This window comes from Acanthochromis polyacanthus, chromosome 1, assembly GCF_021347895.1.
Source record: "Acanthochromis polyacanthus isolate Apoly-LR-REF ecotype Palm Island chromosome 1, KAUST_Apoly_ChrSc, whole genome shotgun sequence".
NCBI classification, from domain to species: domain Eukaryota; kingdom Metazoa; phylum Chordata; class Actinopteri; family Pomacentridae; genus Acanthochromis; species Acanthochromis polyacanthus.
The window spans coordinates 10,743,217-10,758,211 of record NC_067113.1 but is presented as its reverse complement, the minus strand read 5'-3'; the positions used below and the strand labels follow the sequence as shown (position 1 = coordinate 10,758,211).

The 14,995-nt window shown below is 39.0% G+C and overlaps 1 protein-coding gene across 2 annotated transcripts in view; it reads right to left on the bottom strand.

The window, feature by feature from the left end:
• The window catches only part of pals1a (protein associated with LIN7 1, MAGUK p55 family member a), a 38,451-nt gene extending 24,642 nt beyond the window's left edge, over positions 1–13,809 (bottom strand). Inside the window, exons 1-2 of one of the 2 annotated variants that reach the window (XM_022192519.2) lie at positions 13,599–13,809; positions 12,644–12,716 (exon numbers count right to left, since the gene is read on the bottom strand). The gene's annotated coding sequence lies outside the window, so the exon portion shown is untranslated. The remainder of the gene's footprint in view (positions 1–12,643; positions 12,717–13,598) is intronic. The other variant, XM_022192518.2, reaches the window with a different exon arrangement.
• Between the last annotated feature and the right edge of the window lie 1,186 nt (positions 13,810–14,995).

Here is a 14,995-nt window from a genome sequence, read left to right as displayed (position 1 = left end):
TAAATAGCAGCGATAGAACTGCTGTTTACACCAGAGGAACACAGGATACACAGGTAAGCTGTAAACGTGGAGCTTTAAAATGAGATGAACTAGTACAAACTCTGACACCTGTTTAACTGAGCAGTAGGGCAGGCAGAGTGGAAGAAAAACAGATTTACTCTCTTTTACTGACGTTCCCCTCCATTCCTTTTTCTGGTGCACCTGTCACTGATTTACTGCTGCTGTAAGGTATGAACAAACTCTGGTAGAATGACGATACGTTTCCCACCGGACGTCAAACGGTATCTCAGCTGCATGCATGTAACATGTTAAAATGTGCACATACTGTCTGAATATGAAATGCTGCTCCTGGTTTGAATTAGTGTGCTATCAAAGAAAAAGCTCCACCTGAACTACAGAGTCACTGTAAACACCTGCAGAAGAACCTTTGGATCACCTGAACGAGGAAAATAATTCTTGGTCCGGCTGACAAACCGTTTCCAACAGGTTTTCTATTCTTCACTTAAATCTACCCATAGCATTATATTAACCTGCTGCATAGATTGCAGAAAATTATTTTTATTATTAGAGAGAAAGCAGCATTTCACAACTGCAGCCCTCCAGGGTTTCTCTGTCTGACATACATGAGCTTTTTCCTGACTAACCTGGTCAGAAGCAGAAATTAACACAGATCACATTAACATGACAACAACACGGCTGAGGTACATAAAGCCTTTGGCCTGTCCGTGTAGCTCTCTGTCCATCTGCTTTGAAGACAAAGACACAGCGACAAAAACAAGCATTTGATTGGCTGTACGTTATAACACACACAGACTGTTATTTTTTTTTTCTGGCTTGTCTGTTTACATTACGCCAAATACTTCAAACAATGTTCAGTGTAATCTTATTTGATGTAACAGTTAGATTTTGGTTCTTTATGCGCTGTAGCTGGGGCGATATGGCGACCACTAAATGATGTCAGAGTAAGGGAGGAAGAGGAAGTTTGTGAACAAGCCAGATATAGTCCCTGTTTTGTTTGTCGTTCTATTGTTTGACCACTGTTATTTTCATAGGAATGTTTAGGTCATGGATAAATGCAGAGTGTTCCCCAGAAGTATCAGTAGCCTGCACTAGAAATAAAGTAGCCCGGGCAACGCGCTCCATGGTCGGACAACTGGGGCAGACGGGGCGTCTCGGTCTCACCGCTGAGAGCCACGGTGGAGTTATGTGACGATCAGCATGTGTGAATCATTTCCTTGTTACCCACATCACTCAAAACAGACTCAGGGATTTGAATCAAGTTTTCAAGGTCGGTCAGAAATGACACAAGGACCAAGTGATTAGACTTCAGCAGTGATACGGCTTAAAGTTTGGATCCACGTATAGGTTGTGGGAGAGCAATCCGCGGACAGATGAGCAGTAATCCGCGATCCCGCGGGCGCTCTCGGAACACTCTGTAAAAGTGTTGTATGACCCCACCACATTACACTGTCTACAGTAGCTGCACGGGTGGTCAACTCATCTAATGGTAAGTTAGCAATTAGCATCAGATTAACTAATGTTACTCAAAAGTATTTTTATTAGAATGGAATGAGATCATGTGAATGCACAACTAACAGTAATCCATTATCCAATCCATGAACAGAGTTTCACTGGCAGTGGTGAAGATGACTGTATACCACGACCTAATAGCTACAGCTGGGCCCGAATATCTTAATATTCGGTCGTGACAGTGGTACCCACCATAATGTTTTGTCCAAATCTGGATTACCTTCATTATGGGTGAGACACATCAACATTCATTCATTGATAATTCAGTTTGTAATTGATTTACAAATGTAGGACAAAGTGTGTTAGGTAATTTGGCACCAAACTTTTTAAACTTTGGAGCAGAATATGTGCTGAAACGTGTAAAAGCACTCAAGCCTGTGACTTGTGTTGAATGCTGATTCTGAACATCGATGAAGGTTAAGAGGATCACCGTCCGTACATGTAAATGATCTCACTGCTAGCCTGAAGAAATTATTTTTGCGTACTCAGACACATTAAAACACTAATGTCCTCCTGATGTGAGAAGCTAACAGGAAGAAGTTTGTGACCTACTTTGGGAAGGGATCCATATATCCTTCCTGAAAGCTTTATTAAAGATGAGAGTTTCTGGCTGAATGTGCTCCAACAGCAGGAGAAGGATGAGGAGGGTTTGGTTTGAAAGGCCTTTATTATAGCAGACCTGCAGCTGTTTCCCACTAACCTTGCCAGCAAGTTGATTTCTCGCGATATTTGTGGGTTCACAAATCTCTCAAGAAACCATCTTGCTCCGCTCCCACATTCACTGTTCGTACAGAACCAAGTTGGCACGGGCCAATCACCCAGCAGTATTCGTGTGTGGGGCGGGATATCCAGGTGTGAAGACGACACCAAGCGCCAGTAGATCAAAACAAACATGGCAACGGAGGACAACGATCGTGTAGATGCTGCTATTATGTCAGTTTTAGCTGAATCTCCTATCCCTTCTTTGAAGGAAGAACAACGAGAGGCGCTTTGCGCATTTCTGGATGGTAAAGATGTTTGTGCTTTTTTACCTACGGGTTTTGGTAAGAGTTTAATCTACCAATTGGCTCCGCTCGTTGTGAAGATCCCGCGATTGGCTAAAAACAAACCTGTCAGAGGCGGGACATACTGTTGCATTGTCCAATCCGTGCCTCTTTCCTCCGAACGGATTTACATGGAGCGGTCCCAGATTGATATTGTGGAGTACTATTAAATACTACACAACTATTAATCTGGCTATTGCCAGGTTAGTTTCCCACTGGATCCCTTTACCTTACACTTGCTTAATAAGCCTTTATCTGAGTCATTCCATCTCATTTCAACAAATCTGAGGAAATTTTGTTGCATGACCTCCTCTGATCATCTCCAAACTTTTTTTTTAACTATCCCAACATAAGAATAGATTACTTGCAAAGTTTTAACATCATATGATTGCTATTTGCTAAGTTATAAAATATTTAAATCCCTATTTTTCCACTCGGAAATTGATATGTTAGGTAGAAAGGCTTGATTTAGGAAGATAATACTGGGAACTGACTGATGATATAGACTTACAAGTGATCTGAAGGGTTCAAACACCTTAACAATAGAGCAGGAAAAAAAAATTTGGAATGAATATACCCATTTCTCTGTGGTACAGGGCAATTTAAAAATTTGGCGAAAATGGCATTTTTCAAGAATTTAGGCATTTTTTTCACAAATTTTAATAAGTAACAAGGTTCATATGTTATAAAAATCTCAAAGTACCTTAAAAGTTCTCTCTAACCTAAAAATATCCAAGAGCTAGCTAGTCTCCTTAGATCTCAAAACGATGCCTATTTATGAAACAGACTGAAAAACACCATACATATATTGGCACAGAAACCAATGTGGGACATGGAGTAGAAACATGAAACTTTGTCTGTATAACAATAAACATCCGAATAATTGATATCTGAAGTATCAACATTGTTTCTTGAATCCTTCATGGCCAATTTAACCAAGAAATGCACTATGTTTTATAGGCGTTTTTTAGGAATTCTAACTAATATATTGCAGTTAAAATGAGTTATATTGCCTTAGGTCCCATGTAAAACATGTAATTTGTCCCCAACTTATCACACCACTATTTCTGTCCTTTGAACTGCTTGAATTTCTCTGAAATCAGGCCATCATCTGCACCAGATATGTGGTACTGTCCACCACGGCGTGTTGAAGGAGCAGTGATTGGACAGAGGATGTGGGCTGTAGGCACCCACACTACGTCATCCTTTCTAGGCCATGTGAACTTCTTGCTGGGACCTTTTGGGTGCATGAATTTCACTTGCAAATATTCAAATTCAGCTGATAAGTCAAATACGATACCAAGGCTGTCCTGAGAATGCAGTCTGGGAGTGATGCCATTTCTTCTTATTCAGTTACTGTATGAAAGAAAAAACAATGTCTATATAATAATTAACTTCAGATATGCCCTTTGTAACTTATACTACGATGCTGATGCTTCAGATTCATCTTTCATCTTTAGTTGGTCATGTAAATGGTTCCTAAAAACAAAAACGAGGATCAAAATGTATAGTAAATTGATTCAGCAGTTGCTCATCTTTGGCACAAGAAACAAATATGAAAGTAAGTTCACACATACTTCACACATACTAGTTCCTCCAAAAAAAATTTGAACCGCGTACCATGTATCCCACATGCACTTTTTAATGCCTAAAGTTAGGCTATTTTGGGTCTACACCTGAGTTCAACAGCCTATAAATCAATAAATAAGCTTTATTTTAATGTTTTAAAACTTTTACCTTATGCAACTTTCATTAGTAAAGAAGAAAATTCATTCTTTCAATGTCTTTTCACAAGAATAAGTCCTAAAATAGAGGCATGAAAAACCCAAAATAAAGTCGCCCATGAAATAATAAGGATATTTTGGGAAATTCCACAGTCCAGTATTTTTTTATTTTCATTCATTTCTATACTTTTCTCACCAGAAGGGTAAAAGTTTTGGAAGGGGAAAAAATTCTGACCATGTAAAAGGAGTATAAATTGCTTTTTTTTAGTAGTTTAAAACCCTAAAATCATAGGCGAGGATTAAGTTTGGACTGACTATGGGTATTAGATTAGATCATTACTGCTTATACTGTATGTTTATAACCATAATACTTTGCATTTGTTCATAAAATTACCCAAATAAAGCCCAAAAAAAATTTTGGGAGGATCTGAGAAAGTGGTGCAAAAAGCATTTGTTGAATTGACATGGAATGACTCATCTGATGAACGGCACACAGGGCTGATGAGCTATAACCTAACATTACTGCCCTCAACACACAGCCATCTGCCCCACAGCTTACCCCCCGGTGAGCATACATGAATGAGTGGAAGCATGAGTATCTTACTGAGGCAACAGTTCAAGGCAAAGCAATGGAAGACAAAGAGCTCTTCCAGTAAAGGGTTGGGAACACAGCAAAATCTTCAGTGATTCAGTTTTTACTGCTTCAGATACAGTCTGTAAGAGTCTGTTTATGATCTGGCCTGCATTTCCTACCTACTCTATAGAAATATGGTGTTCTGTTGATTTCTATCTGCAGGACTTGGTTCTATCTTTGTCAAGTAAGCTTTAAAATTATTTCCTTTTTCTTGTCAACATAAGTGGATCAATCACTCGATCAAAAGAAAATTAATCTCCAATTATTATGGTACAAGAATAACAGTTTTAAACAAAAAATCCCATATATGTACCTTGGTGCGACTATATTTCGGGTGCATTTATGGTCATTTTAACAACCACAAAACTGATGTGATTATGCTTAAAGTGTCCAAAGACACCCAGAAGATGAGCAAGATTTAACTTCATGCCAAAGATAACCGGGCGATAACCAAATGATTTCATTCTTTTTGGAAACAGAAGGATAAAGCAACGATGTGCTTCACTCCTCTGTGTGAAAGCACTTCTAACAAAATGGTAGAACAGCTGATTGCTGAGGTCAGCAGCTTCACGATTCTGCATGATATTAAGAGTCAGAGCAGAACAGGAAAACAGCGGGTGGAAACAACACTTGGGAAATTAAATCCTTCATCATGTACTGGTGTAGTGGGATGGGAGAAAATAACTACAGAGCTGTGCATGTTAATGACTGAAAACACACCAGCAACCCCGGCCCAATCCACACATGTATGGTTATTTTAATACAGCAGGGTTTTCATTCTTTGTTTAGAAAATAAAACATACAGTACTGTTCAAAAGCTTGGGGTCATCCAGACAATTCCATGTTTTCCATGAAAACTCCCACTTTTATCCATGTGCTAACATAACTGTACAAGGGTTTTCTAATCATCAATGAGCCTTTCAACACCATTAGCTAACACAATGTAGCATTAGAACACAGGAGTGATGGTTGCTGGAAATGTTCCTCTGTACTAGCCTAGCCGCGCGAGACCCAGCTCTGAAGACGCAAGGGTCTAGGAACTCTCGACAGGGAGGGAGGCGGGCTAAAAGGTTGTCTTTCAAATCACTCTGCAGCAATTGGGTAGGTATACAACCAATCAGCGCAACGAATAGGCTGACATAGTTCCTAGAGCGCTGGAAATCAGAGGATGCTAGCCAAGCCGCGCTAGACCCAGCTCTGAAGACGCAAGGGTCTAGTTACCCTCGGTAATCCTCGAGGTTGGATGCTCCTAAAACTGGCCGACGAATCACCATGAAGTGTAGAGTCAGAAGGCGGGCGTAACTAAGTGACGAAAGAGGCACGACAATTCTGACAGAAACAACTAGCCTAGCCGCGCCAGACAACCCACGGCAACGAATTTAATTCTCTGCCAGGGTCGACAACAAAAACAACAACAGTCGTTGAGCTCCATTAGCACCGACTCTGAATAATCTTTCTGTTAACATGTCTGTAATATACTTGAGCTTCACCCATTGACTGTATAAATAAGGCTTCACCGAATTACCGCATCCTCTCATTTGAGGCGTTCTAGGAACTACGTCAGCCTATTTGTTGCGCTGATTGGTTGTATACCTACCCAATTGCTGCAGAGTGATTTGAAAGACAACCTTTTAGCCCGCCTCCCTCCCTGTCGAGAGTTCCTAGACCCTTGCGTCTTCAGAGCTGGGTAAAGAGGCTAAGAGGATGCGGTAGTTCGGTGAAGCCTTATTTATAAAGTCAATGGGTGAAGCTCAAGTATATTACAGACATGTTAACAGAAAGATTATTCAGAGTCCGTGCTAATGGAGCTCAACGACTGTTGTCGTTTTTGTTGTCGACCCTGGCAGAGAATTAAATTCGTTGCTGTGGGTTGTCTAGTGCGGCTAGGCTACCTCTGTACCCCTATGGAGATGTTCCATTAAAAATCAGCCATTTCCAGATAGAATAGTCATTTACCACATTAACAATGTCTACACTGGATTTATCATTCATTTATTGCGATCTTCATTGAAAAAGTCTTTTCTGTCTAAAATAAGGACATGACCCTAAATTTTTAAACGATAGCGTAGATGAAAATGCAAAAACACAAATTAAATGCCGTCAAGACCCAAACCAAAAGGTGTCGATATAAAACTAGGCTTCAATCCACACTGGCCAATCAGAAGCCTGAATAAATACTATCACTGGTTCCAGCAGGATACCAATAATGGGGCATTAAGGACTGAGGAAATCATGTGTGGACTGATCTAGATGCCTCTATCATCACAAGCCAACACTGTTTATACCTCCATACTGTGTTTACTTCAAATCTCTAACTTGGAAGGAGTTTTAAAAACAGTCTGTCATCAGAAAACTATGTTTGAGTGTGGACAAAAAGCCAAAATGCATTGAAAAACACTGTATTTAAAAAAATATATTAGTGAACATGATCTTAAATGAATGTAAAGACTGCAACTATGAATGTGTTTTCTTGAACACTGGGTTTATTGGACGTTGGTTCATTACATTAAAGTGGAGCAGAAGAGAGTCCTCCCTAGAAGTTGTAGAAAGGGGGACTGCTGCATTACTTGGTGGTTGCTGCTGTGGGGGGGTATCCAGCTGAAGGCCCTTGGCCTAAGTTAGCCTGACCCTGCCTGGCTAGTGTATTAGAGGCTGTGTCATAACCTTGATAAGGCAGGTTGTTGAGAGGAAGCTGAAAAACCCTCCCAAAGACAAAGTGGGTATGTGAGAAGTTTATTCCTAAATATCACCACAGAACAGGAGCTTACAGAGAGACAGAAGCATCTCAACACTTATAAATGTTTTGCAGTGTATATATTTCTCATCTACACTTTAAGGTTCACACATTCTTTGACATGAACTTTAATGTCCACTTTACAGTAAAGACAGATAGGCCAGTGAAGAGTATTTGGTAACCTGTTTAATGATAAGTCTGTTACATGTTGGAGGAGACTTCCATCCAGTGAAGTGATGCTGTCGGATATTTGGCAGAAAGCAGAGCCTGACATAATTCATGTAAACTGTAGGATGGTTGGATACTGCAGAGGGTTATCTTCCTCTGAGTTTAGGAAGATTAAACCCAGCGTACTCGACTATAAAAGCAGCTGGAATACATTAGATCGGACACCAGTGTCATCGTAGCAACAACAGCATTAATTCTACTATTAGGTTAGGTTTCTAATCTTATCTCTACTGATAAGGTGGTCGCTACAGCGCTACACTCAGGAATACTTCAAATGGAGACTAGGAGAAAAGAAATCTGCTCCACATTAAAACATACAGGAGGTCCTCAACTTACATCAGAGTTCTGTTCCTACAGCGTGACATAAGATGATTTTCGCTGTAAGCCAGAACTCCAGTGAAAATGTAAACACAGCCGTTACGTGCATCACGATATCGATCAGTTTACATATTTATACAACTACAATAACGACAAACTGTCATTAGCTCACACTGAAGCACAACTCAGAAGGAAAATACCGGTAAAAATGTCTGATTACGTTGGGAAACACAATGAAGTTAATGAATGTAGCTTAATCTAATGTGGTGACAAATGGAAACAAAGACATCTTATAGTGCCACATGATGATGTATTCATCCACTCCACTCACCAACTAGTTCCACTGAGCCAGTTCCAACATAATGGCAAAATGACGTAAATTGAGGACGTCGTAAACCGAGGACCTCCTGTATTAAATGTTAAAACAAGAGCCTCTGAGAAAAGAGACATTCAGTGAGAATGTCAGAAAGATTAAAGCAAGGCAGACACTGCACGTTTTTACCAGTGTGGCCCTGTCTTAACTCACACTGTTTACTACTGCTGCTAAGAACACTATGGATCAATCAACTGGATCCTTCAAGAGAGTTCTTATAAATTTTATTAAAAAAAGACAACTCACTCTATAACAATGTTGACAAAAAGACACTAATGTGAACCTTGGAAAGTAAGGAGGAAAGAGAAAAACAGGACAAGATGAAAGAGACCTACATTAAAATGAAATTTGACTTATTGTCCTGGACTGCAGTAAAAGTAATAACATGTAAAATATTACACCAATAACATAAAAACAACTCACTGTATGTAGTAAGTGATCTGTAGACATAAACCTAGAGAGAACTCTGTTCATGGACTTTGTCAAACTGCAGACAGTCAATTACAGCTTCTGATATGCCATGAATTCCCCTCATTATCGGACAGACAGATCACTGACTGTTCAGGCTTTGTGTTCATTTAAACTTCTGAAATAGTGACCGATCTGAGAGAAAGTAGCTATCACTCAACAGCTACTGAAAATCTACCATATAACATGTGACGCAACGAGTAAGAAAAGTGGAATATCTCCGTTTGTGCACAGTGATCAGGAGAATAGGCTGAGCAACCACTATCTATCATTTAAGATTACACACACACACACACACACACACACACACACACACACACACACACACACACACACACACACACACACACACACACACACACACACACACACACACACACACACACACACACACACACACACACACACACACACACACACACACACACACACACACACACACACACACACACACACACACACACACACACACACACACACACACAGGCTGTACCACTCTGTACCAGACAACGAGGAAGTGAGTGAGAGAAGGAGAGAGGGAGGAATAAAGGCAGAGCTTTAATGTGTGCTGTCAGTTAAAATGACCTGAAGCAGAAAAGAAGCTATGAGTGGGAAGGTTTCCAACTATGAAGTAATGGAGCAATAAACGGTTAATTTATGGAGTTAAAAAAGACAGACAGATGTAAAATATTGGTCCACCAGAAGTACCAGGATAGATGACTGCTCTAGTTTTGCAGTCTGACTATTGGTTGATATCTCCCAAATAATATTAATTCTCTTTGAATTCTTTACATGCTTAAACTGAAACAGAACAATCATTAAAGTCTAGTGGCAGAACTAAGCAGTGACTTATGATGGATTATTTTAGCCGGCTGAGGCAGTTTTTACTAACCGACAGCACACAGACTAGCCATGACCAGGAAGGAACTTTGATCACTTCAGAAGTGGATGACTCTGACCAGGAACCAACCCCAGCTCAGTTGTAGCCCAACCTTAATCTGGTGACACATTTTGATTTGGCAGTCGTCTAACTTTAGGTCCCAATCAGGTCAGAGCACCACAGAGAGAGTGAGAGAGAGAGCATTCCAGAGAACAGAGGACTTCTGTATTTTACTGGCCTGTGGCCCAACGTGGCCGTCCTCACCTTTCTGCTTCACTAACTCACTCTGTGTGGACGTAAAAGTCAGCTTTGACCCTGTCGCCATGGCGATGTCACCTCATACCTGGCAGTAGAGCCCATCTAAAGGTCAGCTCAGAGCTCTCATCACATACCACCGGTCCTTTACATGTTCCTCTACAGTATTCTACACAGTTCTACTACATGCAGGTCCAGCTCAGGATGACAGTTTGTTGGAAGAAGGTACAGAACCGGTCCAGCTGGTTTGATATACAGAAGTGGAAAAAAGTTTTTGGATCGCATTAACAATAACTCTCAGGTCTTCAAGTGTGATTTCTGTCAGTACAATCACAGCCATAATACTAAACAAATCCTTAAAAAATGCCACCAAAAACTTAAAATTGACTGGTTCCACAAAAACAAGAACTTTTTGATTACTGGGTCATTTTGGTAGAATTTAGATTTGTTAGCTTTTCTTGTAAACAATAAACAAAAAATATCATTTGTATGTGTTTGTGTCTGTCTAATGCAGCCACACCTTTAGAATCACAAAAAAAGATAATATTTGAGATTGTGTAAAATTTTAAGGGTGTCAGAAACTTTTTCCACTACTAAATATGCCTCCAGGTTTTAAAAATCTTGTTGTTAACCTGTAATAAATTCCTCCTAATTTAGCTTCACCACAAACGTGATAAAATATTTTCACTGTAATCACTTACTGATACACAAATGAGGCTTCTCAGCTGTTACTAAAAGCAGTGAGAATTACTAAATGGACGCTACTTTCTACTCCTCCTGGACTTGATTTTATTTTTTTTAAAAGTCACTCACTAAGTTTGGCTTAACTTTGGCTTGTGGTCTTTTTCCATTGTTTTCAGTTAACAGCGCCATGTAACGGTAGCATTCCCACTAAATCCTATCAGCAGGTGATCAACCACAGCAGCAGAAGACACCACAGTATCACTCCGTACTTCCTGTTCTTAAGTTCATCAAACTAGACAGGTGAGATATCTCAGTCAGTGACACTGAGATACTTCACATCACTTCTAAATTCTTCCCAATACGCATCTTGCCTCAGGGTGCTTGCTTAAGAAAAACAGAGCTAACTTGTCCTGTACAACCAAACAACCCGGCTAAGCCATGAAGATGTGTAGGTGAAACTACCAATGCAGCAAAACATTATCATCAGATCAGCCTGAGGCACCGAGCATGACACGGCAAAGGAAGAACGACTCACTGTCAGTAGGAGATTTTAGGAAACAAGAACAAACACCATGAGACTGACAGTTAAAGATCACAGGTGTCAAACTCGTTTTAGTCCAGGTTAGTTCCTCAGTCAGCCCAGTTTGATCTCCAATGGACCAGATCAGTGAAAACACAGCTTAATAACCTTCAAATAACCACAACTCCTAATGGTTAGTTTGCTGTAGCACAAAATGTTCACATCTAAGGTATTATCTTTCTACACAACATCATGAACAATCTGAAAATTTTTAAGAAAATATTATAAAACCGAGAAACAAAATGACAAAAAAATTGAGACAAACGACACAAAACTAAAAAAGAGACAAAAAAATTAGACAAAAATGGACAAACGGAAAAAAGAGACAAAAAATGACACGAATGATACAAACACGACCAAAAATGACAACAGCAAGAAACAAAATAACTAAAAATATAGACAAATGACACAAGGAGATAGAAAAAAAACACTTGACAAAAACGATACAATAAAATGAACAAAATGAAATACAAAATGACAAAAAACACAAGTGGAACAAAAAGGAAACACAAAACAACAAAAACCTGAGACAAACGACAAGTCAGACAATGAAAAAAAGACAAAAATCAACAAAAGAAGATAAAATATTACAAAAATGAAACACAAAATGAAACGAAAAAGAGACAAAAAATTAGACAAAATGTTATAAATTGCCAAAAAAATGGACAAACAACAAAAAAAGACAAAAAAAAGACACAAACGAGACCAAAAATGACAAAAGCAAGAAACAAAATCACTAAAAAATACACAAACAACACAAACGAGACAAAAGGAAAACACAAAACGACAAAAACATGAGACAAATGACAAGTCAGACAAAAAAGACTAAAAAACAACAAGAGAAAATAAAATATTACAAAAATGAGACACAAAATCATGAAAGAACAATCTAGTATTTACTTCAAGATCAAAACAATTTTTCATGGCCTAGAATTTATTTTAAATTTCTAGTTTTACTAATTTACAATCTGCAGTTAATGTCTTCTCTGGAATTTTTACACTTTGAGGGCCGGATTGGACCCTCTGGAGGACCACTTTTGGCCCACGGGCCTCATGTTGGACACCCCTGATATAGATAGTCCTCAGGTAATGTGTTTTCCTTTGTCTTTCTGTTTACATCTCTGTGTCGCTTCACTTTTACTCGTTTGCATGTTAAGATAGACTTTATTAATCTCACAAAGGAGAAATTTACCGTAATGTTAGCGCAACTGTTTGTGTGTGAGAAAGCCAGCAGCCAACAGCCAGGTGATTCAACGCTGACTAATCTGGGGATTTAAAACACAGGAAAGCATTAAGAACTAAAGTTGTAATAAGTCACTCAACATACTCTGACTATTCACATCTCCTTCATTCCGCTGTAATCATATGTTGGCACAGTCCGACACATACCGTCCTCTCAGAGATAAGATCCAAGGTTACTGCATTCACAACACATGGTTCTCACATATCTGCTCTCTGACAACATGGACACCCAGCAAGTACACAGAAATTAAATTAATTCAGGTTATTATCCCTCCATATGCTCTGATGACCACAGAGACCACCCTCAGTTTAATTTCAGCATCCAGTAGTGTGGAAACTTTCTTTTTCTGTCTGTTTTTACAGCAGACAGGACCTGTCAGGCTAAATACTAGAACATCTACCAATAGCAGTAATAGTAGTAAAAGTATAGTTTAAAATCCTCTAACATTAGCCAGGGCAACGGGGTCAAAACTGTACACTAATCCAACAAAAAACTAATGAAACACAAACCTCTGGTGTAAACAATTACATAAGGTCAGTGTGTAACTCTATTATTTAGTATCTGACAGACAGGGTGGGGTGACATCCAGCTAACTTAACGCTAGCTAGAAAAAAATGTCAGTTTTGGTCACTTCTATCAAAGTAACCCATGAGTAGCTGAGCTAAAGGCTAGCCTCTTCTCTCAGTTTTCAGCAGAAACAGAGTGCCTTTTGCTAGTATGGCCCTTTAGTGTCAGTTTAGTGAGTATCCACCGTCTCTGAACAACAGTTTGTTCACCAAACAGTGGTTTGTTTTACTGACTAGTATGAGGCTAATGTTCGGAGCTAACTGCTAGCTGCTCCTTCCTGCGGCACCTGTTGATAACAAAGCCACTCCAGCCCGGAGCGAAAACACGGAGCACTCACCTCCGTCCCTGAGCCGTCCACGTACTCCTCTCAGCTGCTAAGTCCAACTGGGGATTCGTAGTAAAATGTTGTTTTTATTCCAACCACTTGGCAAATCGCGCTATATGTCTCTAATTGAGTTTCGGTGTCCAGACTTGTTGGTCGCTAATCGGACCTCTCCCTCCTCCTACTCCACTCAGACTGTCATTTCCAACTGCTGACAAGGGGCGGGGCCTCCAGGCCACCAGAGACATAAAACAAGCACTCTGGTTGGATACAGCGATGAAAGGAATTTCGTCTGAGCCAATCAAACACGTTGCTACATGGAATGCAGTACGTAAGCGTATCACAGTCGAAATATACCATTACTATTTAGTTTCGGATACCCACATTAAAACTGTTCATCATTCAATGTCCCATTTCAACACTTTTTTTCACTAAGATGCAGTTGAAGGGTGTTCAGTATAGGCTCTATATACCTACACAAATACACTTGAACTGTTGAAATGTGCTTATCTTTGACCTGTTGAACTCTATTATTGCTTTCACTATATGATCATCATATAAACCCCTGATGGCAGAAGTTGATCCAGATCCACCAGAATAGGGTTACTATACATCCATAGTGTGTGTGTGTGTGTGTGTGTGTGTGTGTCTAGGTCATGGCATATCAGAGTCTACAAACTACTAATGTCAAAAACAAAAGGTTATTGATAACACTAGATTATATATATATGTATGTATATATGTATATACATATATATGTATGTATATATATATATATATAGATATTTATAGTTTACTTGAGATATAGTAATAATAACACTAATAATTTATTTTTCTCTATTTTGTCATGTATTTTTCTACTGAGTCAAATCCACTCAACTTCAGTTTGATTGATATTATCTCAAGTAAACAATAAAATAAAAAGTTTTCTGAAAATTTATCAAAATGGAGTTATCTGTTTTTGCAAGTGAACTCTTCATATAGATAGATGATATAGATAGATAGATAGATAGATAGATAGATAGATAGATAGATAGATAGATAGATAGATAGATAGATAGATAGATAGATAGATAGATAGATAGATAGATATCATGGCAACTTGAAGTCTTTAAACACATGCATCTTTGTCAAAAAATCTAAAATGAATCATGCACTTCGGATATTCCAGAAATTTATTATCAGTCCTCTTTCAATATGATAAAATCTGTCTCAAAACTAGACATACAGCAATGGGGATATTTAGTTAAATGTCTCTTGGTAATTTTTCATCTCAGCTAGGTGCCTTAATTCTATTAGCCTAATTTAACTTATATTATTATAACTTTATTTTCCTTTTGTTCCACTTCTGATGTGTGTTTGATGGAACTCAGCTCCACTAAGAAGAAGCTCCAACCTTCTGGCTGATGATT